The sequence below is a fragment of the Mauremys reevesii genome, linkage group 6 (genome assembly GCF_016161935.1).
Source record: "Mauremys reevesii isolate NIE-2019 linkage group 6, ASM1616193v1, whole genome shotgun sequence".
NCBI classification, from domain to species: Eukaryota; Metazoa; Chordata; order Testudines; family Geoemydidae; genus Mauremys; species Mauremys reevesii.
In genome coordinates, this window is record NC_052628.1 from 100472718 (window position 1) to 100499040 (window position 26323).

The following is a 26323-nucleotide window of genomic DNA, read 5'->3' on the forward strand; positions in this document are numbered from 1 at the left end:
CTCCTCCATGGAGCAGCAGTGGAACCAGGACGGCAATTGTGACTCAGGGAGGCTCATGGAGTCACAACTTCCCGTTCAGACTTGTCCTAAAGCAATCCAACAATGTTCTGCTCCTTACTCTGAACCAGGGATAATGCCATAATTAACCACTAAAGAAATAAATTACTTGCATACTGTTTATTTCATACTGTATTTAGTTGTAACACATTGGCAATTTAAACAATAACACATCGCATATTAAGTAATTTACTACTAGTTAGGGAGACCAGATGTCCCAATTTTATAGGGACAGTCCCGATATTTGGGGCTTTTTTTTTAATATGGGCTCCTATTACCCCCCACGCCGTCCCAATTTTTTACACTTGCTATCTGGTCACCCTACTACTAGTGCTGAATCAAATAACTAATGTAATCATCTCTCACATTTGATTAATTCCATTTGTATTAATCTAATAATTCCATCAGCATTAATTTAGTGATTTCTTTCCTGATTATTAGTATTTGACTAGCCAAAGAGCTGCATGGATACCAGAGAAAAATACCAATTTAAAATTATTTGATCAACCAGTAAAATTAATCAAATAATACATTTGTTGAATACTATTCAACCACTCTTTTTACTTCATCCCTTTGTGTTTGTTATATCGTCCTTCTAGTCTTTACTCCACTTCTACTTCTTCCCCCCGCCCCACCATAACAGAACATGGTGCATCTTTTTCTGGAGCTGTCTTCAGTGTCTGTTTCCTCTTTTCTTTCTATCATTCTTTCCTTTATGTAGACCACTCTCTCTCTTTCCCTTTCCCTGCATCATGTTCTCAACCTCCTCCCAAATATTTCTGGTCATTCCTTTCTTCTCCCAATTTGAAGTCTCCCTCACCCAACTTTGCGTGTATCCGTACGCTTTCTGGCTGCTAGCCGTGTGAGGGTTCTCTGCTACTTTACGCCTCACCAACCTCCTGGCTCTACACTACTGCACTGAGCTTTCTGGCTCCTGCAACTGAGGTGCTTCTATCACTCTTAATTTTCCCAGCCTGTACTCTTGCGTACCCTACTCCAGTAAATAGCATCAGTGCCCACCTGCCTCTGCTGTTGCTCACAACTTTCCCAAAATTCACCAACATGAAACTTGCCAGTTTCACTGCTGCCCAAAGGGTTCTGAAAACAGCAGAGCTCCATCCAATGACATGAATTCCTTCACCAGTGGTATAATGTTAGGGCTGATCATTTGCAGCTTCAACCTGCACCAGAAAGGGGGACATGTCCATTTCCATTTTTTCCAAGAATCAGGCCTACTGTGTTTTCTTACATGTCCGATTGCCCCCATTCCAGGATATCTTTGAAGATTCTTATGTAGTTCCACTGACAGGAGAAGCATTTGAATATTAAAAGCATAACATACTGTTTAAATGAATTTATGCATTCCAGGAATCATTTTGTGGCTGGCTTGTCTAATGGTTAAACGATATCAAGAGAGATTGACCATCACCAAAGCTAAGTCAGTTTGTATATCACAGGTTGAAAATACTTTAATTTTTCTTAAAGGATAAATGTTCCTTAACAAGTGGGCTTTTAAAATTTGTTTTTCCTGGTGAAAATTCTTACTTTATCATGCAGAATACTTTCTATTGTAAAATCCCAGAATTGCAATGATTCTAGAATTTGGAGAAAGTTTAATGTTATATTGAATAAAGTATTTGATATCAACAGTCTCTTCAAAGAAGTGAAAGAAAAATGAGAAGGGGGGGAAATGAAGAGTCTGGAGAAAGGGAAAGATGAAAACTTAAAATGGGAAAAAAAGGGGGAAAGAGTGTGGAAAACCCAAATTCTTATATCTTTAAATGTGCAAGCCAAAAAAGATTTTGTTTCTGCATCACTCCAGTTAACAGAGATTCAGAGATGTAAAGATACTGACAGTTAGTTTGTTATATAAGATTTTAAACTGATAATTTAAAGTTGAACCAAATAGATATAGAGGTAAAACGTCATTCCAACAGGAATGATCCAAATTAGGGCTGTCAAGCTATTAAAAAAATTAATCTGTTAAACAATGTTAGAATATCATGTATTTAAATATTTTTTGGATTTTTCTACATTTTCAAATATATTGCTTTCAATTACAACACAGAATTCAAAGTGTATAGTGCTCACTTTATATTTATTTTTATTACAAATATTTGCACTGTAAAAAACAAAAGAAAAAGTATTTTTCAATTCACCTAATACAAGTACTGTAGTGCAATCTCTTTATCATGAAAGTTGAACTTACAAATGTAGAGTTGTGTACAAAAAAACCCTGCATTCAAAAATAAAACAATTTAAAACCAGAGAATGGTGTTGAAGCATGAAGGGACATATGAATCTTTAGCACATCTGGCATGTAAATATGTTGCGACGCCAACTACAACAGTGCCACGCGAACGCCTGTTCTCACTTTCTGGTGACATTGTAATTAAGAAGTGGGCAGCATTATCTCCTGCAAATGTAAACAAACTTGTTTCTCTTAAATGATTGGCTGAACAAGAAGTAGGACTGAGCAGACTTGTAGGCTCTAAAGTTTTATATTGTTTTGTTTTTGAGTGCAGTTCTGTAACAAAAAATCTACATTTGTAAGTTTGCATGATAAAGAGTTTGCACTATAGCACTTGTATGAGGTGAATTGAAAAATACTGTTTCTTTTCTTTATCATTTTACAATGCAAATATTTGTAATAAAAAATAATATAAAGTGAGCACTGTATACTTTGTATTCTGTGTTGTAATTGAAATCGATATGTTTGAAAATGTAGAAAAACATCCAAAAATATTTAATACACTTCAATTGGTATTCTATTGTTTAACAGTGTGATTAATCATGATTAATTTTTTTTAATCACAATACATTTTTTTTTTAGTTAATCACGTTCATTAACTGCAATTAATCGACAGCCCTAATCCAAATCCAATAGCGGTAGCACTTTGAGAATATGGACTCTACTCATTGTCAAAGGTTTTCTAACTGCATTCCAGGTAGGCTGTGTCAATTTCAGCATATTTATCTAATTAAAGACTGAGCATGAATTTCAGACTCAGACACTTTCTACAGTGTATAAGCCTTCTTTTGGCTAGTCCATTATCCAGTACAGTTAATTTGTAGATCTATTTTGGTGAGCAATATTAGGGGAATATTTTAAATATGTATGTTACCAAAGTACTATTGAATTTTAGGAACAGAACACACTTGGCATTTCAGTCTTGCTTTCCATGTATGTGTTTACAAAGAGATGGGGGATGGACCGAAGGATTAGTTCATGGGCTTTCCCATTTAAATAAAGGGATTCTCATACCACGGAGAAAGGCAACAGCATTTGACGAAAAAAAAACATTAAGTATCCTTTCCTAGAAATGTTTATATTTTGTTCCTGAAAAGTACATTGACAGTACAATACAGTGTCCATTTGAAATAAGAGAGAGAAAGGCGAAGAGACCTTGTTGTGGGCTTCAGGGCTCTTCTCCCTTTTGTATTTTGAGAGGCTACTAAGCAACAGATGCAATTTTATGTATTCCAAAGAAAAAACATTCATTCTTCAGAAATATTGTTAGGAGTCAGAGGGACAAATAATCTCTGGCAGGGATGATATAGCAGTATCTACCGAGAGGGTGATTCCACTAGTATCGTGAAGATCACCAGTTTTTCCTTCATTCCGTAGAGAACATAATAAGAGGCTCCTGAAAAGTCCTCTCTCTGGCAGATTGCTGCCTGTTACACATTCATGTACATAAATTCTACACACTGTGAGCACCCTTGAAAATTTCCAAGTTTCTGAATGATTCTATTGATTCTGTGTTCCATGCCTTAAAAGTCAGCAATCTCTGAGAAACCAGGAGAATTGTTCAAACCGGAGGAACTCTAACTGCATCCAGTGTTCAAATGTTCCATTTAGTTACTGACTGTTTTTGTTATTCTAACACAGCAGTTCTCAAACTGTGGGTTGGGACCCCAAAGTGGGTCGTGAACCCGTTTCAATGGGGTCCCCAGGGCTGGCTTAGACTTGCTGGGGCCCGGGTCTGAAGCCTGAGCTCCACCACGCAGGGCTGAAGCTGAAGCCCAAGGGCTTCAGCCCTGGGCAGCGGGACTCAAGGTTACAGGCCCCCTGCCTGAGGCTGAAGCCCTTGGGCTTTGCCCCCTACCCATCCGAAGTGGTGAGACTTGGACTTTGGCTTTGCCCCTGCCCAGGGCAATGGGTCTCAGGCGGGCTCAGGATTCGATCCCCACTCTTGGGGTTGTGTAGTAATTTTTGTTGTCAGAAGGGGGTTGCGGTGCAATGAAATTTGGGAATCCCTGCTCTAACAGGTCAGTAGCAGAAAGCGAGATGAATCTTCAGACAGCAAATCTGATGCTGTTCTTCTGGTTCCTGGCTGGAGAGTGATAACTTAGCCAGGAGAAGGTTCTGTGATAGTGGGAGGATGGATGGAGATCTGGAGGCATAGCAACTAAAAGACAGACAGCTGTTCCTGCTAGTTTATCTAGGTGAATGACCTGGACCAAAGCAAACTGGCAACTCCTTTCTTGGTTTAAGAATAAGACCTCACATATATAGAGTAAATAAAAACGTGTACCACACGTAAATAAAATTACACCAGACAAGACTCCATGACAACAATTCCTCTCCAACAACAGAAACTGACTCTGAAATCAACTACTCAGCTGAGATGCAACCATATAATACCAATCACTAAGCATATGTATACACTGGCAGCATTACTGCGCCAGCAGTTACAACGCTGCTCAAAGAGTGCTGAAGGGAAACCGCTATTGTGTGTTCACACTGTCAGCTGCCTGCACAATAATGTGTTCACACTTGTGGCACTTGCAGCAGTATTCGGAGAGGTGCACTCTGGGCAGCTATCCCACAGAGCATCTCTTCCTCTTCTGCCACTGAGAGTTGTGGGAGGGCGGAGGGGGTCGTGGGACATCCTGGGTCCTGTCCCAATGCCCCATGATGCATTGCTTTGCATCCCAGCAATCCCAGTGCTTCCGTCCACATTTGGCACCATCTTTCAACAGTTTGTGTACTGAGCGCTCTGCCTCTTTGGGCTGCAGGAATGGATCCCGAACTGTTGACCAGTATGCTGCTCGCTCTGACTAACATGTCACAAGTGGCAGTGGAGTTATTCCTTAAACTACAAAGGCAAGAGGAGTGAGACATTGATCTTGCTATGCATAGTAACTACGACACAACATTGCTTCTGGCATTCATGAAGGTGCTGACCATAGTGTGGTTTTGGCCGTTTAAAGGCCCGCTGGCGATGCCTCTATGGGAAACTGGACCTGGCCAATGACAATATTCCTATGCTTATAGTCACATGGTATGCTCCATAATATTTGTGAAGGGAAGGGTGAAAGCTTCACTCAGAGCTAGATCGCTGAGGCTCAGCACCTGGAGGTTGAATTTGAACAGCCAGAGACTAGGGTTATTACAGGGGCGCAGTCAGGGCCATAAGCATCAAGGATGTCTTAAGGCAGCAATTTGAAGCTGAAAGCCACCAATATTTGTTGCAATGCTCAGGAGTGCAGTGCATGTAATGCTAGGAGGTGATTGTGATTAGTGCAGATGATGCAATAGGAAGGTTTTAGATAATTGCCTGTTGCTCTGCAGGGCTCTGTTTGCTTTCAATTAATATAATAAAGATTGCTTTCAAACCAACACAATTCTTTTATTAAAAAACAACCACCGGAGGAGAGAGACAAACAAAAAAACACATCAGCACTGAGGGGGGATGTGGGAAGGTCCCAGGAGGAGGTGGGGTCCAAGGATGCTTAAAGATTTGTGTATGTCCAGGGATTATATCTAACCTTCTCCTCTGGAGTACAGTGCAGTGGATACTGTACTTCAGCAGGGCTAAACTGCAGAGGGACGGGTGTTGAGTGCAGTGGGTACTGGGAGTCCGCAGGGCTGGATTGAGACAGGGGAGAAGTGGAATGCCGCGGGTACAGACTGGAACCAGGAGGTTGATAAGAGTGTGTTGGCAGTGTCTGGGGGGAGCATAGGAAAGAGTTTTGCAACAGTGGCTGCAGGGGAGAGCAGGCGTAAGGCTGCTCAGTTTCCAGTGCTAGTATCGCCTGGAGAGTGTCCGCTTGGCATTCCATAACTTTTAAAAGCCGCTCCGTGGCTTCATTCTGGCTTCCCACGTTCTCCTTTCCATCCTTCTTCTCTCTGTCCCACCACTCCTTCAATTCCTGTTTTTCAGCCACGGAGTGCATCATAACCTCACGCAGAAAGTCCTCCTCAGTTCTTCGTGGCTGCTTTCGAATTCTGCGCAGCCGTTCAGCCAGCGATAAAGAGGGAGGCTGGGCTCCCAAGGTCATCCCTGTGAAGCCGAAAGGCAACATTTTACAGAAGTATCGCTTGCAACGCACAGACCACTGATTCAATGATTTAAAACACAGCTACTATTCACATACCTGTCACTAAATGGCTGACCCCAGGCAAGCACACATGAGCTACAAGACCCCCAAATGGTGAGTAGCCACAGGGACAGGGGAAATCAGTTTTCCTGGACACTGCTGTACACTGGGCACATGACTCTTGGGGAGAACCAGCATTGTAGGGGGGGCCTGATCATCATTCTTGTCCCCACATTTTCCACAGGCTGTGTTCATTATGGAAGATATCTCGCTGCTGAGGGTGAGCAGGGAATCAAGGGAGGGTCTTCTCCAAGACTGCGGCTTCCGCCCTGGCCTTTATGCAGCTCGCCTATGTGCAGCAATGGTCGTCCGTCCGTCCCCCTCCGTGATGGCAGAGTGGCACGGGAAAATTACCCTTAATAGGGTAAGAAACAAAGTAGCTCTGCCAAAGAACCTGTGGCAGTGGATTGCCCAGTATCTCCATGAGAGTTTCCTGGAGATCTATGGCAGATTCTTATGAAGTGAAAAAGTCAATCAACACCGTATTCCGCCGCTCAGACTAAGCATGTGAAGGTACATGCATTATATAGACACATGCCTGCTTTCTGCAAACCTCCTGCCCCCAACAACTCGCTTCAGCAATTACCATAATCAAATCCACTTACCAGGGGCCTCCTCTCCTGTTTGCACTTCACCAAGCTCCGACAGCTATGACTGGCTAGCCTCCTCCAGGGTAGAAAAGAGCTCCTGGGTGACTGCATCTCTGACCTCTGAGTAGGCCTCTGCCTCTGGGTCTCCCTCCCCCTCCACATCCTCGTCCAAGATTTCCTCCTCCTGGCTCAGTCCACTCTTGACTGGCATGCAAGCCACCAAAGTATCCACAGTGGCCTTCGCAGTGGAGGTGGGGTTGCCACTGAGTATCACATCCAACTCTCTGTAGAGCTGGCAGCTTGTGGGTGCAGCACTGGAGCAGTGGTTTGCCTCCCGCACCTTGTGGTGGGTGTTCCGCAGCTCCTTCACTTTGACCCTGCGCTGCAGTGTGTCCCGGTCATGGCCCCTTTCTGTCATGCATTGTGAGATCTGTTCATAAGTTTCATAATTCCCATGGCTGGAGCACAGCTGGGACTGGACAGCCTCCTCTCCCCAAATGCTGATACGGTCCAGCAGCTCGTCACTACTACAAGTGGGCAATCGCCTGGTTCGTGGAGCAGGCACGGCCACTCGGAAAGATGCACTGAGACCACTGCATGCATCACCGAGCAAACAGAAAGAGGACTTTCAAAATTCCAAAGGAATTTACGGGGTGGGGATGATGGTTGGTCACCTGAGGACAGGGCAGTAGAGTTCAAATCGATAACCAGAGAGGCGAGAACAGGCATTGTGGGACACCTCCCAGAGGCCAATCGCAATGCTGTAATCGACCAGGATGTCTAGACTGGCACCGCAGTGCTGTACCTCTAGCACAGAAAGCTGTACGCCTCTCGTCAGGATGGATTTTTTACAGCGCGGCAACTGCGCAGTTTCTGCGCACTGAGTGGCTTGGCAATATGTACACCTCGGGAGTTACAGCACAGAAAGCTGCTTTACTGCACAGAAACTTGCCAATGCAGACAAGACCTATGTCTCATTCTTTAGCAATAGGCATATCTATTTAACCGAGGGCTCTCTATAGCACCTATTCCAGCAGCACTTAAGTGTTTCCCTGGTAAATTATATCTAAATGCCAAAGTCCCTAGTAGACTTCAAGGAGTGCTCTACCTTGACATTGCTTTGCATACTCTTTTCCTTTTTGCATTCTCACATCTGCTCATTCCACACACCACAAGGAAAAAGGTAGAGGGAACATTACTCAGGAACCAGAGCAAGGTGGAAATAGGAACCCAATCTGGAAAAGGTTAAATAAAGAGTTGCTAACACACACACACACAATTAAGTAAATGAACAACTGTCTTTGCCTGTGTGGCTAGTTTTGCATTTTATTTCTTCTCCCTGTGAAAAACCTTGTATAAGAAAAGGGTATAGGAAAAAGCTAATTTCATAGAACAGAAAATGCTGGCAATGTTCCTTAAAGATTGACTTGCTCTGCTACAGATCCATGAGGAAAATAGCAAAGAGATACACACAGCTGAACACCACAACAGTTGAAGAGACATAGCTTAATCTTCTGTTTCAGGTCTCTTCATAGCATTCCATAGGTGAGAACAATTACCCAGATTTCATCCACTCCTACAATGTAAATTGTGATTGTGGAGATGCCAAAAATGACTATTTCCACACAAGAATCACTTTGCAACAGACACTTCACATGAACTCAACTCTCACTTGTTCAAATACAACATAACAGAAAAATTGTCCATTAAGATTTGGACAGTTTGCCCCTCAAGAATTGGAAAGAAAAAAGCAACAAGACCTAGGAAAATTCCTGAAGGTTTACATGCGGTCTAAATTCCAAAGGCAGCTAACTGGGTGGTCTAGAAATGGACTTTCTCCAACCAAAACCAAAAGGAATCTGTTACCACTGTTTAGTTTAGCTGAGGAGAATCAAAGGAGTAGCTTTATATACAGTATGACTCGAGAATCCTCCAGACAAGTGTGCAAACAAAGAAGAAATATATTCTTACCTGGTTGAGCAATTTGTCCAATGTCTGAGAGCACATTTGTCCCACAATTTATTCTAGTTTTCTTTTCACATGGCAAATTTTTAGCTAAATGCAATACAGTATTGATTTCTTCCCTGATAATGCCAAATTATTTACTGGGAAGTACTACTGCTGTTTAGATTCTGTTAAATCAACTAGTAAAGGCAGGAAAATGTCATGTTAACTTGCTGTTTAACAAAACGAGGTATGAAACATATTTAGAAAATTACTTTTTACCTTAAATTTCATTTTTCTATTAGCTGGGAGAGAACACAGCTCAACAAGCCCTACGGTGCTGTAGGTTATCATAATTCTCTGTAAATATTTAATGTTAACAAAGAAACAAACTACAGGTGTTTAAATTAATTTGCATTTTCATCCACTATGAATTTAATGCAATGTACCAGTACTTAGGAGGAAAGAGGTGGGAGCAGATAACTTAATTCTTTGATGTTAGGAGTCAGTCTTGGAACATGACAGTACATAAATTAGCACATTAGCATCAGGAGCAGTGGACTGTTTGATCTTAATAAAACTTACCAAAACAGATCCTACTGTAGTTATCATCACTGAACGCTTACCCTTAAATGAAATAATTTTTAGCCATCACAAAAAACATGCAAAACGCCACGCAACTGTACATTTTTTTAAAAAGTAGTATAACTGTTTTCCAAAAATCTAATTGTCTCTGCCCCTGATGACTATAAACTCAACTTTTAAATCTGAACAGAAAGTCTCTGATGCTGTAATGTCTCCGAGTCTGCAGAACATCAGAAATTAGAGCTCTGAGAGAAGCAGAGTGGACTTTTTCTCCAACTTATATTTAAAGTTTTTTCCAGTACAAAATAAAAATAAATGGAAGTGAACAAAAAAAACCCAAAAAAACCCCACCAATAATACTTTAGTTATATTCATCTGTTCTCCTACACAGTGATTTTTCTAATTGTATTACTGATTTTATGCAATTTTCTTATATGAAACTCAAATGAACATATACATATTTAACAAATAACATTTCCAGTCTCTCTCTCTCTCTCACACACACATATATCCCTCCCTCTCTCCATACAAAGAAAAAAAATGAATCAAACAAAAAAACAAAACAAAAGATATCTGCTCTCTTTCACATGACTTTTCATTAGATTCTTTAATTATTTCAGGATGTAGGGTGCACAGAAGTGATGTAAATAATTCATAAAATGTTATGTTATGGAAGTCATTTGCTATACTGTCCAATCTGTACATTGCCCTCTCACATGAAGCTGATCTAGAAATTAAGTGTATCCATTCTGCTACTGAAGGTTACATATAAAATTTTCCAATTGTCTCAGTATACTCAGTTGTATCATTGAAATATTAATACATACAAGTATCTTGTGTTGGTAGTAGTGCAAACGTTTTCTTTTGATAGTAATTTTTTCTCCTATAATTATGAACGTTTTACATTGAACATTATCATCACATCATCACGACATCATCACATGTCCACTACAAATTTGAATTTCTCAAATGTATTACATGTAATTGCAATGGAGTCCAACAGAGGGTATGCAATATTTCTAACTCCACACAGTATCTAAATTAAAAGGCCATCAATTTCACTGTCTCAGAGAATCATCTATGGAGATCTGTCCTGACAACCCTAGATTTATTAAGTCTGTATACACACAGAATCACACACATATCTCTTAGAACTAGACTCTTCCCGAAGGGAAACTGGAAAATCCATGTAAAACTCAAAAAAGTAAAAAAATGAAGACTGAATGATCTACGACTGATTAAAACGTTGAATTAAAGTAACAAATATTACTAGTACTCTATATTTTCCCTTTAAATTCCTCTCTTCTGCAATATAGCCCTTAGGCAGTAGAGATTTATGTAGCATTGGTAATTCTAAAGAGCAATAAACACAAGGTGGGAAACAAGAGGGGGGAGGTTTTTTGTTTTGTTTTTGTTCATACCACTGTAGGGTTTGTTTTTCCCCGGTGCATTTTGCTAGGAATCCCAGAGAGTAAGTAGCTTGAGGGGTGTCCCAAAGAAAAAGAATAAGAATGAAACTTCAACAAGCAGCAGCAATAAGGCCAATACCAACATGAATGGAATTTTTTTGTTTGTCTATTTGTATTAATAATTGAGAGGTAAAAATTACCTCCTAGCAACCTTAGATATAAACACAAGGTAACCTAAAGATGCAAGTAAAGAAGAAAATCTTCAAATAAAATGGGCCAATTTAAATAAGAAACGTCCTGGAAGAAATAAGAACTCGAAGGGTGCCCAGGAGAATTCAACATCTTCTGCCTCAGAACCATTATTATTTATTATTAACTACTTGTATTGCAGCAGTGCTTAGATGCCTCAAGCAAGATCTGGTCCCTTTCGTGTTACACACTGTACAAACACATAGTAAAAGATAGCCCCTGCCCCAAAGAGCTTTTAATCTAAATAGTCAAGACAGTCAAACAGTGTGAAGTGAAACTGAGGCACAGAGATGGGCAATGACTTCCCTAAGGTAACACAGCAGGTCAGTAACAAAGACAGGAACAGAAACCAAGTTCCCTGGCTCCCAGCCCAGGGCTCTTTCCACTAGACCATGCTACCTTGCATACAAAACTAGGTGTTACAACAAGGAGACACTAATACAGGATTCCCTTTTAAAAAACAAATCAAAATAATAATATTTTCTAAATGTACAGAGTGAGGATCTTGTCACTCTCTGTGATGGAAACATCCCTGATGCAGGCAGAGGAAACCATTTTGCCTTGGATCATATGCATCATAGAAGATTAGGGTTGGAAAAGACCTCAGGAGGTCATCTAGTCCAAACCCCTATTCAAAGCAGGACCAATCCCAACTAAATCATCCCAGCTACGGCTTTGTCAAGCCGGGCCTTAAAAACCTCTAAGAATGGAGATTCCACCACCTCCCTAGGTAACCCATTCCAGTGCTTCACCACCCTCCTAGTGAAATAGTTTTTCCTAATATCCAATCTAGACCTCCCCCACTGAAACTTGAGACCATTGCTTCTTGTTCTGTCATCTGCCACCACTGAGAACAGCCTAGCTCCATCCTCTTTGGAACCCCCCTTCAGGTAGTTGAAGTTGCTATTAAATCCCCCCTCACTCTTCTCCTCTGCAGAATAAACAAGCCCAGTTCTCTCAGCCTCTCCTCGTAAGTCATATGCCCCAGCCCCCTAATCATTTTCCTTGACCTCCGCTGGATTCTCTCCAATTTGTCCACATCTCTTCTGTAGTGGGGGGACCAAAACTGGACGCAATACTCCAGATGTGGCCTCACTGGTGCCGAATAAAGGGGGAAAATCACTTCCCTCGATCTGCTGGCAATGCTCCTACTAATGCAGCCCAATATGCAGTTAGCCTTCTTGACAACAAGGGTGCACTGTTGACTCATATCCAGCATCTCGTCCATTGTAATCCCCAGGTCCTTTTCTGCAGAACTGCCACTTAGCCAGTCGGTCCCCAGCCTGTAGCAGTGCATGGGATTCTTCCGTCCTCAGTACAGGACTCTGCACTTGTCCTTGTTGTACCTCATCAGATTTCTTTTGGCCAAATCCTCTAATTTGTTTGGGTCACTGTGGACCCTATCCCTACCCTCCAGTGTATCTACCTCTCCCCCCAGCTTAGTGTCATCCGCAAACTTGCTGAAGGTGCAATCCATCCCATCATCCAGATCATTAAGGAAGATGTTGAACAAAACAGGTCCCACACTTTCCCTGACTTTCTTCTTGTTAACATGCCTGCAGAAACTCTTCTTGTTACCCTTCACAGCCCTTGCTAGGTGCAACTCCAATTGTGCTTTAGCCTTCCTGCTTACACCCTGCATGCTTGAGCAATATTTTTATACTCCTCCTTAGTCATCTGTCCAAGTTTCTACTTCTTGTAAGCTTCCTTTTTGTGTTTAAGCTCACCCAAGATTTCTCTGTTAAGCCAAGCTGCTATATTTGCTATTCTTTCTGCACAGCAGGACGGTTTGTTCCTGCACCCTCAATAAGACTTCTTTAAAATACAGCCAGCTCTCCTGGACTCCTTTCCCTCTCATATTAGCCTTCCAGGGGACCCTGCCGATCCCTGAAGGAGTCAAAGATTGCTTTTCTGAAGTCCAGGGTTCATATTCTGCTGCACTCACTCCTTCCTTTTCTCAGGATCCTGAACTCGACCATCTCATGGTCACTGCTGCCCAGGTTGCCACCCACTTCTATTTCCTCTACCAATTCATCCCTGTTTGTGAGCAGCAGGTCAAGGGACCACAGCCCCTAGTTGGTTCCTTCTGCACTTGCACCAGGAAGTCGTCCCCAACACTCTCCAAAAACTTCCTGGATTGTCTGTGCACTGCTGTATTGCTTTCCCAGCAGATGTCAGGGTGATTGAAGTTCCTCATGAGAACCAGGGCCTGTCATCTGGAAACTTCTGTTAGTTGTCCGAAGAAAGCCTCGTCTACCTCATCCTCCTAGTCTGGTGGTCTATAGCAGACGCTCATCACATCATCACCCTTGTTGCTCTCACCGCTGAACTTAACTCAAAGACTCTCAACAGGCTTTTGTCCAGTTTCATGCTGGAGCTCTGAGCAATCATACTGCTCTCTTACATACAGTACATATGAGCCTTGACATGAGCCTTCTACTTTCAGGCCAGGCTGTTAAGCCCTTTTTAGTGTTGTCTTTTCAACTGATGGCAAATGAAACAGAGTTTAGTGAACTTTCTAGGGGTTTTAGTCCATTCTACGTATAAACCAGGGACCTCTTAACATTATGCATATATACAAAGCAGCACCTCAGAGGGAGGAATCTGCATACATGAAGCAAATCTTGGCAGAACAACATACTTATTAACTTGAAACTCCTACACCAATTTGGAAAGAAATGTCTGAGGCATTTGCATCATTATTTCATCCTTGTAAAGTTTGGGGTAAAATGCTTCTACCTCCAGGGCCTGATGCTCATTCTATGAGCTGAAGTTATTGTCATCAGGAAAATTACTTTACGTGTAAGAAACTTGAGATCACAATTCAGTGGCTCAAAAGGAGTTTTCATCAGCTTTGTCTAAACCACGTTAATTAATATACTACTACAAACGGGGGGATATAATGGGGAGTTTCAAAAGTGTCAAGCCCCACAAACTTCAAGATGAAGAGATTGGAGAGAGACTGATCACCTTTCATGTAATCCAGGAGGAAGTCAAACAGTCATACCCCTACCCAACATCTAGGTGGCACGGCAGTGTGTGTCTCTGTGACAGGGTGCTGGGCAAAGGGTTCCAGATTCAGCCCTCTGTCACGCCTGCTCCTCGTTAGGGGAATAAATTAGAGCAAGCTGGAGATAACCTGGCCCTAATTGGGGAGAGGGAGAGAGCTGCTATCTAATCAGCCTGGGGCTGCATAAAAACCTGAGGGGAAGGAAGCCACAGGAGAGAAGAAGGAAAGGGAAAAGGCAGAGGATGGAAACAGGAGGTAGTTCTCCCTCCTACCTGTAGATAGTGAAGGGTTAACATACCTGGTGAAACAGTGGTGGGAACAAGCCTGAGAATAAAGTGTACCAGTGGTTACTAAACCCAAGGTCTCAGAGTGACTTTGTGAACCTAGCAGAGGCAGAAGCCAAGGGGGCCCTGCCACACCCTGCTACGGTCCATCTTTATAAGCATACATAAGCCTCCTTTCCCAGTGGACAGAGAAGGTGTCTCTCTCTAGAACAGTTTTTTCTTGGTGCTGAGCTAAAGACCAATGGCTTCTCATTCAGGTAGGAGGAGAACAGATCCACCTCAGATGCCCTCCATCCCAGAAAAATCTGATCAATCACTTCCTGATCCAGAGGCCCCTAATAAGGATCTTAAGCCTGGACCAATTCAAGCTCTCTGCAGTCATGATCTACCTCCATGGCCAGCCCACAACATTTTGGCTCCTGAGGCGGGGAGCTCAAATGATGCCCCCATGCCTCCTTGCTTGGGCCAAAACTTTGAAATGTCTCAATTCTGCCTTCTTCCTGTTCTACTCCTCTCATGGTACTGCTCTGCTACTTACCCCAATAAAGGAGAACTAATAAAATTTTTGAACAAGGCATTTTAAGTTAACACTTAACTTTCAAACATGTGAACAGAAAATGTAACTTTTCTTGTCTGCATAGTAAACACTGGCATTTTTATCTGTTTGAATAATCAAAATGGTGCTTTCTGTGCCTTCTTGGTTGCAAAGATTTGAACTGCTTTCTGCTGAAGGTCCACAGTCTGGGCCAGCTCATTCTCTAGTGAGATGGCTGCAAGGCTGACCAGCCTCTCCTGTGTTATTGTGGAGCATAGATGTGTTTTTATTAACTTCAGCTTGGAGAAGCTGCGTTCTCCACTGGCGACTCCTACAGGAAGTGTTAGAAGTATGTGCAGAGCAACCAAAGCATTTGGAAAGAGGGTGGTCATCTTATTTGTGCACATATATTACAGAACAGCCTTTGGAGTTGATCCTGCTAAAATGTATCTTGAAAGGGCTTTCAGTTCATCACCTAAATCACTCGCATCAATGTTGCACATGTCATCATGTGTCAACACTGTCTCTAGTGCCCTGCACTGTTGGTGTAGGTCTTCTTCAGGTATAATGAGGAGTTTTGGAATATCATACAACATCCCAAATATACTGCTGTGTTCCTTGAGCTGCATGAAACGTTCTTCAATTGACTGTATTGCACAATCTAGCACCTGGTTAAAGAATTCAACTTTGAATTGTTGTTTGGGGTCTCTTAAGGGATTATCCCGTGCCTCATAATCAAAATGTCTTCTTCTTTGGTGACTCTTGTATTCTTGAATGGGTGGGAAAATAGCTTCAGTGTGAAGTTCCTCTACCAACTTCTGTGCACTCTTCAGAACATTTTGAAATCCCTCATCTGACCAGTAAGCCTGTAGGTATGACTTTGCTTTGTCCAGTTGTTCCACTGCTCCAAATATATCAAGGTCAACACCTTGGAGTCTCTTGCTTACAACGTTTATTTCAAACAGTATGTCATGCCACAACACTAAGCCACACAGAAATTTGAAGTGATGTATGTTTCTGGTGATTCCATTTCCCTCTGCCACTGTTCTCCCACGAACAGTTCCTGTCATAGCATTAGCCTCCATAATTACAACTATGGCATCATCTATCGTCTCAATTTGGTGTTTGTTAGCCTTTATCGCCTCCACTCAACTTTCCCACCATGTGGCACTCAGTGGTTTCAGTGTCAGAGAGGATGTTCCCAGATGTTGCTTCAAAATTTGCCATCGATGAGTTGATGTAGAGAAAAATACATAGATGCTTTGAATTACATTAAAAAATTCAGCAGCCTCACTAGAAGCTGATGCTGCATTACTGACCACCAAGTTCAATGAATGAGAACTGCATGGGACAAAAAAAAAAAAAAGCTTGAGGGTTTAACTCTCGGATCAATGTCTGCACTCCTCTGTTCTTTCCTCTCATGTTAGCACCATTATCGTAGCCCTGACCTCTCATGTCAGCTATCGCAATTCCCATATCTTCCAGCTTTTTAAGAAGCACATTTGTCATACCAGCTCCTGTAGTGTCATCAATGTCAATAAATTCTAGAAAATCCTCTCTGACAGTCACCACTGCAGGGACATTTCACTAGGTTCTGTTGTTGTTAGAAAACGCACCATTAAAGTCATTTGTTCCGTATGGCTGATGTCAGGTGTGCAGTCCAGAACAACAGAGTAATACCTTGCTGACTTCAGATCTGACACAATCTTCTGTTTGACTTTTGTTGCCAGTAACTGTATGATCTCATTTTGAATTGTTTTTCCAAGGTAGTGGTGTGTCTACATTTCTTGAGTGGTGACTCTTCTTAGATGCTCCTGAAGTACAGCATCAAACTCAGCCATCAGCTCTACTATTTTAAAGGAGTTTCCATTGTTTGGCACATACAGCTGATCTGAAGTGCCACACAGTGCTAGGTTTTGGATAGCAAGCATTCTCACAATGGCAACGAGCCTTTTCAGAACATTTTGCCAGTAAAGAGACTCTGATGCAATCTTCTCTTGATGTGGATCATCTTTGGTGGCCTTTAACCTTAGTCTCATCTCAAGCTTTTTCCACCTATGGAATGCTCTCTGGTGATTTGCTGCCTTCTCATGGCATGCCAGATTTCTAGCCAGATTTTTCCAGTCTTTTGTTCCTGTAGAACCTAATGTGGCTGGAACATTAGACTGGAAGAGTTTGCAACAAAAACAGTACGCAGCATTCTGGGTTTTTGAGTACATAAGCCATGGCCTCTCCACTTTGTCACCATTGGGGATTTCACGCCAGTAATGTGTTGGATAAAAACTTCTATTTTCATTGTCTTTGGGGAAAATGAAGTTTTTCACTTGCTGTGGCCCATGCAGTACAAGGAAATCCCTCAGGCTACTGCTCAAGTGGGTCGACAGTCCAGGATCATCTAGACTTAAGGAACTAAACTCAGCAGCAGCTGTTTCTTGTGCCTCCACCATACTCTTCTCTGATCTACACTTTTATTCAGCAATGTGCATGGTTACATCCATTTGAGATGGAGATATGGATGCTGCAGTAGCTGCCAGATCACCTGCACTCTGACTCACTGGGGCCGGAAGGCTCACTGTGAACATTTGTTTCTATGTATCTCAGGAGAGCGACTTCCTGCTTAGATAGAAAAGCTTCCTTTGCTTTCTTTCTTTTTGTGAATGCTGCCCCAGAGGGCAGCATTCACAAGAAAGTTTTCTTCTTTCACTCATGACTGCTGCTCTGTGCCAACTATAGTGGCTCTCAACACTCAATTGAAGGGGACAAATAAGCAGGCTGGTAACAGGGCCTGAGTGAGGGAAGATATTAGCGTCTTAAGGGCCTAACTGGCTCCTACTACTTCCTACTGCCCGTTCTCCTCAAGTGGGTTCAGGGAAGCAGCAGGAAACAGGAAGCTCCCCGAGAAGCTGGTGTTAATCAGTCCAGGCTCCTAGAGGTGCTAGAGAGGTACATAAGAGGCTCCTCCTCCTCTCTCTCCCTGCAGCTCCTGCTGCTTTCTGTTATTCCCTCTCACCTTTTCTCCTGCCTGCCTGCTATGTCTCTTGTGCTCTCCTTCCTCCAGCACAGCACTCCACCATCTCTGTGCACCTAGAGCAGAGAGAAAACATATGCACCAGCAGCAGACACAATTTTCTATATTTTGGATCCTAGTGGCACCCCACCCCGCCCCAGTCTGGCACTTGAGGCGGCCGCCTCAGTTCGCCTCATGGTAAGGCCAGCCCTGTCTACCTCCCCTGTTAAATACATGACAAGGGGTATCTCCTGAGATAGAATTAATTCCACATCTGCAGGGCTTCCCAACACAGGATGTGCAACCTAGTTCCTCCCTGCTTCTTTGTGTAAAATATGGTGGCCTGATTCTCTGTTTGCACTAGGATCACTTTTTGGAATACTAGATCTCTGAAATTCCTTCAAGCATTAAGGACTGTCCGCATCCCCGGAATATTTATGTGCAGTTGTTGTTCCTGGAGAGACCAAAGTTTCTTAAACGGTCCCTCTGGATGGGCTTCCCATCTTTGGATACTTCTGTGATCAATTAAGGTGTTTAGAAGTTCATTCCTAATTGCACTTTTTCACTACCCTGCCTGTAAGCCAGGAGGTCATCAGCTACCTGGATACAACATGAGAACTGTTCTGTTGGTTGCTTCTACTAGGATTGCAGGGTCCACTGAGGTGGCCTCAAGTAGAAATGTACCATGGGTATTATAAATAAATTGAAAACCTCAGATTCGAGATTCATAGCATAATCTGAGCTGTCACCCTCTGGCTGTGAAAAATCCTCTTCATTACATTGGTGATGTCTTAGACCCTGTCCTGAGGCAGAATAGGAATTGCCATCCTGCATCGGAACAGAGGTCCTTCTAATTTATCATCTCTATTCTGTCTCTGATGGTGGCTAGCACCAGTTGCTTCAGAAGAAGGAAAAACCTGGCAGTTAGAAGATGTGGGATAATCTGTCCCCATGAAAGTTTCATCTTATTGTTTAATAATTAGAGACTGGCTTAAACCCTGAAGCATGAGGTGTTGTATCTCTAACAAGCCTTTTTTTACTTTATTTTATTTTTGCACTAAGTATTAGAACTCTGGATATTCTTTTTATCCATATAAATATTCAATTCCTTTTTTAATCTTGGCATTGGGGATCCAGTTAAACTATACATCGTGTGAAAAATTATTTCCTTTTAGTAGTTCTGAATTTGCTACCTTTTAATTTCATTGAAAGAACCTTGTCCAGGTGTTATTAGGCACAGAGAAAAGAAGCTCTTGATCTGTCTTCTCTATACCATTCCTTATTGTATATGCTTGTATCATGGCTCTTCTTATTCATCTTCTTTCTGTAGTAAACAAGCCTGGTCATTACAATTTCTTCCTGAAAGTTTTTCCATTCTTCTAAATTTCCATTGCCTTTCTCTGAAACACATCTAATTCTACAATGTCCTTTTGAGATGAGGGACCAGAAAAACAGCACTCTCAACTAATGGAAGCTATTGATTTATAATGGCATTATGATAGTTCCTGTATTATACTTGATCCAAATATTTTGTTTGCCTTTTTGACGACAGGCGCACACCAAAAATAAATCTTTATTGAACTGTCCACAATGATGCCCAGGTCATTTTCCTAAGATGATACAGCTAATTTAGAACCATGTAACAAGTCTGAATACGGAAAAATTTCCCCACCAATGTATATTACTTTGCATTCATCAGATGTATTGCCCATTCATTTAACTTGATTAGGTCCCTCTAAAGTTTCTCAGTCTTCTCTGGAGTTGATTAACCTAATTAATTTAGTGGCATCTGCATAATATTCCACCTGAATTAAGCCATTTAACAAGATCTGCAGCATATTCCTATTGTCTGCTGGAACAAGTTATGACTTCGGGTAGTTTTTCATAGATTCCAAGCCCAGAAGGGGCCATTGTGATCATCTATTCCGACCTCCTCCACAACACAGGCCACAGAACTTCCCCCAAAAAATTCCTTTTGAACTAGAGCATATCTTCTAAAAACAAATCCAATCTTGGTTTAAAAATGGCCAGAAATGTAGAATCCACCACAGTCCTTGCTAAATTGTTCAAAAGGTTAATTATCCTCACTTTTAAAAATGTATGCCTTATTTCCAGTGTGACGATCTTGTTATGCCTTTGTCTGCTAGACTGAAGAGCCCATTACTGAATATTTGTTCCCCATGTAGGTTCTTTTAAACTATGCTCAAGGCACCACTTTAACCTTTTCTTTGTTAAGCAAAATAGATTGAGTTCATTGAGTCTATAACTATCATGCTCTCTAGCAACTTCAGTGGAGTTACAGATTCATTTTTAAGCATGAACCAATATGGTGTCTTTGATCAGCCATTTGTCCAAGAAGTGTCACACATGGCCTCTCAGCCTGTCCAGCAACTACTGACAAGCATTTCATGAAAACATGCAGCTCTCCAACACCAGCCCCAAAGGCAAAACATGAAATCAGTAGTGCTGTATCTCCATGACAAATCTGAGATTCTTCCTAAATACTGGATGTATCCCTACACACATTTACACATCTTCATGCTCTGGAAATCATGAACAGATACATTCCTCTGGTAGATGTATGATGGTTCTCAGCATGACTATATTAGATTTTATCTTGAACAAATACGGATTCACTGTTCTGAGACTCTGGATAAGCTAGATCCATCAAATCTTCTTAACCATCGGGTAGTACAGGAAAAGAACTTTACAAACTGGATAGCTCTATAAACCAGCCTTTCAAAACGGGGTGCAGGACCCGGGCTCTGGGAGGCAGTTTGGGTGTGGAATGGGGCTCGGGGCAGGGTGGTGGGGCACAGAGGGGTTTTGGGATTTGGATCCAGGCACTGCTCACCTTGGGTGGCTCCCTGCAAGCAGCGACATGTCCAGAGAGGTGCAGCCAGGTGGCTCTGTGCATTGCATCCTCCTGCAGGCGTCCTCTCTGCAGTTCCCACTGGCCACAGTCAATGGTCCTAGGTGGAGGAACGGCCACGGGGCTCCATGTGCTGCCCCTACCCCACGCACAGTGCTGGGCCTGCAGCTCCCATTGGCCGGGGACCATGGCCAATGGGAGCTGCATGGGTGACCTCTGCAGGAGGAGGCAGCGTGCACAGCTGCCTGGCCACACCTCTGCCTAGAAGCATTGACCTCGGCCAATGGGACCTGTCGGGACAGCGCCTGTGGGCGAAGGCAGCATGCAGAGCCACCTGGCTGCTTCTCTCTGGACATGTGGCCACTTGCGGGGAGCCGCCTGAGATGAGCACCGCCCAGAACTAGCACCCCAAAACCCCTCCCAAACCCCAAACCCCTGCCCCGAGCTCCATCCCGCACCCAAACTCCTTCTCAGAGCCCATGCCCCTCACTCCCTCCTGCACCCCAACCCTGAGCCCCCTCCTGCACTCAAACTCCCTCCCTCTTAATTAAACGTAGTTTTTGACTTACGAGTATCCCTGTGCCCCCAACATGCTGAATAACAAAGCTCTTACTGTACCTGGAATAAATCCCTCTCTCCCAGTGGTATGAGCCCACTGGCTCTCTTTGCCAAGAGGAACTAGATTTCCTGCATCATCTCCTCCTGATAAGTATTCTACGAATAGCAGGCACAAAGATTTTTATGTAGAAAAATATATTTATTAACATTCTTAAACAGATAAGCCTGCAGAGTTTATAAGCTGTGAATGAGAAACTTTTTCCTGAAGCATTGTAAGAGCTGTAGACTCTCACCACTAGTGACTCTCATTGATCCATCATGTTCCCCATTACATTTGAATAATTAAGATTCCACTCTATATAAAATAAAATGTTAAAACCACAAATATCACTTTTGTATACATCTCTCAATTTAATCAAGTATTTTGTTACAAAATAAAATAAATTCAATAAACAGAGAAGGTAAAAACTTAAGAATGAAATTTATTAATGTTAATTAATTCTTGAAGGTAGAATTATGTTTCTTTCAATTGGACCCATTAAAGCAGCTTTAATATAGATTTTCACAGCAAGCTGAAGATTTTCAAGTGCAGATAATTAGGCAAGCTAGTACTATTTTAACCCCTCCGGAGTATAATTGGTTGATAAGGTTTTGAAATGTTACAAGGTCTAGGACAAAAAGATTAGCTTTAGTCTCTTCAGATCAAAATTGAAAGCTAATTAAATAATATTATAAAAGAGAGGGAAAAGGTTTAATGCTACTTTTATTCAATTTTAAATTCCATCTTCTAAGAAAAACAAGTGAACATATTTTAATTCAATTTATTGAGAGACCAGCACATGAGTTGGAGAAAGGGAGAATTATTGCTCTCCGATTGTCCTCTGAAGCTAATATTCTAAATAGAACTACACTCTTGTGTCACAGTGTTTCTAATGCGTTCCAGACATTTCTATGAGCATGCACTGGAGGTAGCAGAAGTGGGCACTTAGGGACACAGGACTAGAAGGGACCTTCTGGGTTATCGAATCCAGTCCCGTGCTATCGCATGCAACTCCATAATACAATCCCATTCATAAATGTATCAAGCTCCATTGTAAAACTAGGTAAGTTTTCTGCCCCAACTCCTCCCACTGAAAGAACCTCACTCCTCAGAAGGTTAGAAAACTTCTTCTAATTTCCAGCCTAAATGTATTCATGGCCAGTTTAGAGACATGTGCCAACATTGTCCTTTAGCTTAAATAGGTCTTCTCCAAGCAGATCTTTCCCCTTCAGTATATTAAGAGAGCAATCATATTTCATCTCAGCCTTTGTTTTCTTAGGCTAAACAAGCCAACCTCTCTTAGCCTATTTTATAAGAGGAGACTTTCTATTCATCTGACCATACTAGTAGCCCGTCTCTATACCTATTACAGTCTGAATTGGTCACTCTTCATCATCTGAGAATGGGTGACCAGAACTGTATCTAGTATTCAGATGAAGTCTTACCAGTGCTTTGTACAATGGCATTAATATTCCCTAACTCTACTGGAATACATCCTAGGAACTGACTTGCCTTTTTCACAGCTGCGCTACATTGGTGGCTCTCAGGTATCCTGTGATCGACTAGCTAATACATATAGGTCTTTCTCCTCCTCTGCTGCTTCCAACTGATGAACCCTCAACGTATAGCAATAATTCCTGTTATTAATCCTTAAATGCATAATGGGATATGCACACACATAATAAACTCTCAGTTCAGTTTTGTCAAATTCTTAATGACATTTATAGCCCCGTTTATAGCATCCGAAAGGCTTTCCAAACAAAATGAACAAGAGAAAGGTCCTTTTCTCTCTTCCCCTTGTAAGAGAGGAGAATCAAGGTAAACGAAAAGAGAGGCAAGGATGGCCTCTTTCTTAGGCAGTTTTTCTGGGGTCTGCCCTTTAGGGCTTGGCTCAGCAGATGGTCTACAATCTTTAATTAGGATCTATGTCTGGCTTCTCTTCTTGGGGCACCTTGCTTGATAGCTGGCACATGCACTTTCCAGGATGGTGAGACCTGCAACTGTCTCCCAACTGGTTTATCTGTCTCTGTGGTCAGCAGCAGCCTCTGAGGTATAGCAGTCTTCTTCCTGTTCACTGCCCTTTCCTGTGGCAGGATTTCCCTTTTTAAGCACCCCGGTCCAGGCAGAGCAAACCTTACAGGTGCACCTTGTTATGGCTGAATGAGCGCACAAGAGGTCATTAGTTTCTTCTCCACCAGAGTGAGGGTGTGCCCCCTCAGAAACATATTCTTTTACTCCCATTTTAAAATAACTTTCACTGTAGCAATGACTGAATTATAAAGTCCTCCTTAACATTATTCCACACTCTTTGCAAATCACTCCACAGACCTAATCTAGTGAACAAAATAGGTATCACAATAGCTACAACATGAGCAAGCAGATGTTTTCTCTCAGTTATATTATGACCATTTGAGAGCCTCTTATGGTGAAAGTTTTACATTACCTACCTGGATTTTATATTGAGTTTATTTTGAGAAAAATACAGAAATTTCTGTTTTTAACACTGATGTGTTATTCCATGATTCATTAAATGCATGTGACATGGTGCTGAGCCGGAACACCTGAGCCAGCCCTCTGTCACGCCAGCTCCAATTAAGGGAGGTAGGTTGGAGCTGTCTAGAGAAACCTGCACCTGATTGGCAAAGGGGAAACAGGTGCCAGCCTGATTAGCAGGAGGCTGCATAAAAGCCTCAGGGGAAGAAAGCCGGAGTGGGGGGAAAAGAACAGGAAGAAAGGGAAAAGACAGGTAGTGGAAGCAGAGAGGTAGCTCTTCCCTCCAGCAGACAGTAAAGGGCTACTTATATGGTGAAAAGGTCATGGGAGCATAACCTGTAAATAAACTGCACCAGTGGTTACTGAACCCAGGGTCTCCGAGTGACTTTATCAGCCCAACAGGGGCAGGAGCCAAGAGGAACCTGCAGCACCATGTTACAATGCATTTTTTGTGTGGGGGGGTACATGAGGAACACTTGGTTTATTAAAGACCTGAGAAACGTGCAAGAATAGAAAGGAGAAAATGCACCAATTAAAGCACTAATTATGAACCGTCACTGAGATGGTGCACACTGTACTCTTCCCTTTCTCTGTTTCCAGTGCCACCTGTTGGCTGTTGCCCTCATCAGGCGGATATTCAGTGTTTCAGCCCTCTGGTTAAGTCACTCAGTTAATAGATGGATGAACCCCTTCTGAGTAAAAGGTCCAAAAGGACCTGTCTCTATGCCCTTGTTAACATCTGTAGCCCTGTGTCTGGGTTCGGTTCTCAGCCCTCTCTGGGCTAGCATTAAGTCCGTGCTTACCCTGGTACACAGCAGTGCCCCCAGGGCTTTCTCTCTGGAAATACTTTGATTTTATCAGTTCTTATTGCCCCAGCTCTCCAACCAGGTCACTCCTTCAAGTTCAGCCCTCTTTTGGGGTAACTGTCATAGGTCTCACCCCCACTTGGAGCTGTTGGGTTCCAATGTGGGGACCTGCTGGTTTTTCCTAAAAAAAAAAAATAGTGTGTAGATCTAAGTAAGCCCACACCACTCAATCAAAAATGGATTGAGACACAGTCCTTCCCAAAATCCTAGGGGATTTTCTTACACCCAGGAGAAATAAACCATTCCCCCTGCTTCTCCCCCCCCTTTCCTAGAGAGAGACACCGGGTTACAGACAGAGGGATCCTCCTCTCCCCTTTCCCTGAATCACCCAAGGAAAAGAGATCAACCAAGTCCTTAAAAGAAAAAAAAATTTATTAAAAAGAAAAAAAAAAAGTCACTGTCTCTGTAACCAAAAAAACTATCAATCTCTGGAGAGAATCCCCCTTCTTTTTTTTTAAAAAAGCAGTAACAGCAAAACAAAAAAAAAATTTTTTTAGCAAACACACACATTGCAAATAAAAAATCAAATTATAAGACTAATTAATTAATACTCACTATTAAATAGTAGAAACTACTCCAGGAGAACTTGAGACATGACTGACCCTCTTAGATAACAAAGAACACAGACAAAGGCTTCCCCACAGAGATTTTGAAATTATCTCCTCTCTATTGGTCCTCTGGTCTCAGGGTCAGGTCAGGTATACTGCATGTTAACCCTTTACAGGTAGAGAGAAAACTTAACTATCTGTTTATGACACTCCCCCCCCCAAAGACAGAGGGGGGACACACACTACTGTGATTCTTCTCCTTTTAAAAAAAAAAAAAAAACACAAAACACACAACACATACATATACTACTTGACAGTAACAAAGTTCAACAAACGGTTGGTCCTTTTCAGGATCTTCAGCCCCGTCCCTGGGCCTGTTTAAATTCCCAGACTCTTTTTTTGTGCTTTTAATGCAGTCTTATCCCCTCCTTGGGGCTTAGGCCACTTCCCCAGTGGCTGGGGAGGGAGGACCTGGGCCCACCCATTACTCCAGGTCCCAACCCAGGGACCCTATAAATAACTGACACATGCTGCTTCCTTTAATAGCTGCTGCTGCTATTCCCTGGGCTACTTCCCATGTAGCCCCTTCCTCTTCACCGTTACGCCAAGGCTGAAGTTGTTAACTCTTCTTCTTCCTCACCTAATTCCAATGCCACCAGAACCCATTTTCTGGTTCTCCCTTGAGCTCCAGCAAGGAGCACCCTTCCTTATTCCTGAGACCCGAGCCAGGAAATGATCTGCTCAGGCCTGGCAGCTCCTTTTAACAAAGCCTGCTGCATTCTGAATGGCTGCTTCTCTGAAGCCTTTTATAGACAGACCTGGAGAACCCACCTTCACTGCTCTTTTTCTGAGGCGGGATAGGGTAGGACCGCGAGACCTCAAGCAGGGG

The 26323-nt window shown here is 42.5% G+C and overlaps 1 protein-coding gene across 10 annotated transcripts in view; it reads right to left on the minus strand.

Moving 5' to 3' along the window:
* The window catches only part of CNTLN (centlein), a 275778-nt gene that overhangs the window by 205000 nt on the left and 44455 nt on the right, over positions 1-26323 (minus strand). Inside the window, exon 1 of one of the 10 annotated variants that reach the window (XM_039544624.1) lies at positions 18061-18096. The exons of the other annotated variants lie outside the window; for them this stretch is intronic. The gene's annotated coding sequence lies outside the window, so the exon portion shown is untranslated. Of the gene's footprint in view, positions 1-18060; positions 18097-26323 lie in introns of those variants that run through there. 10 annotated transcript variants of the gene reach the window in all.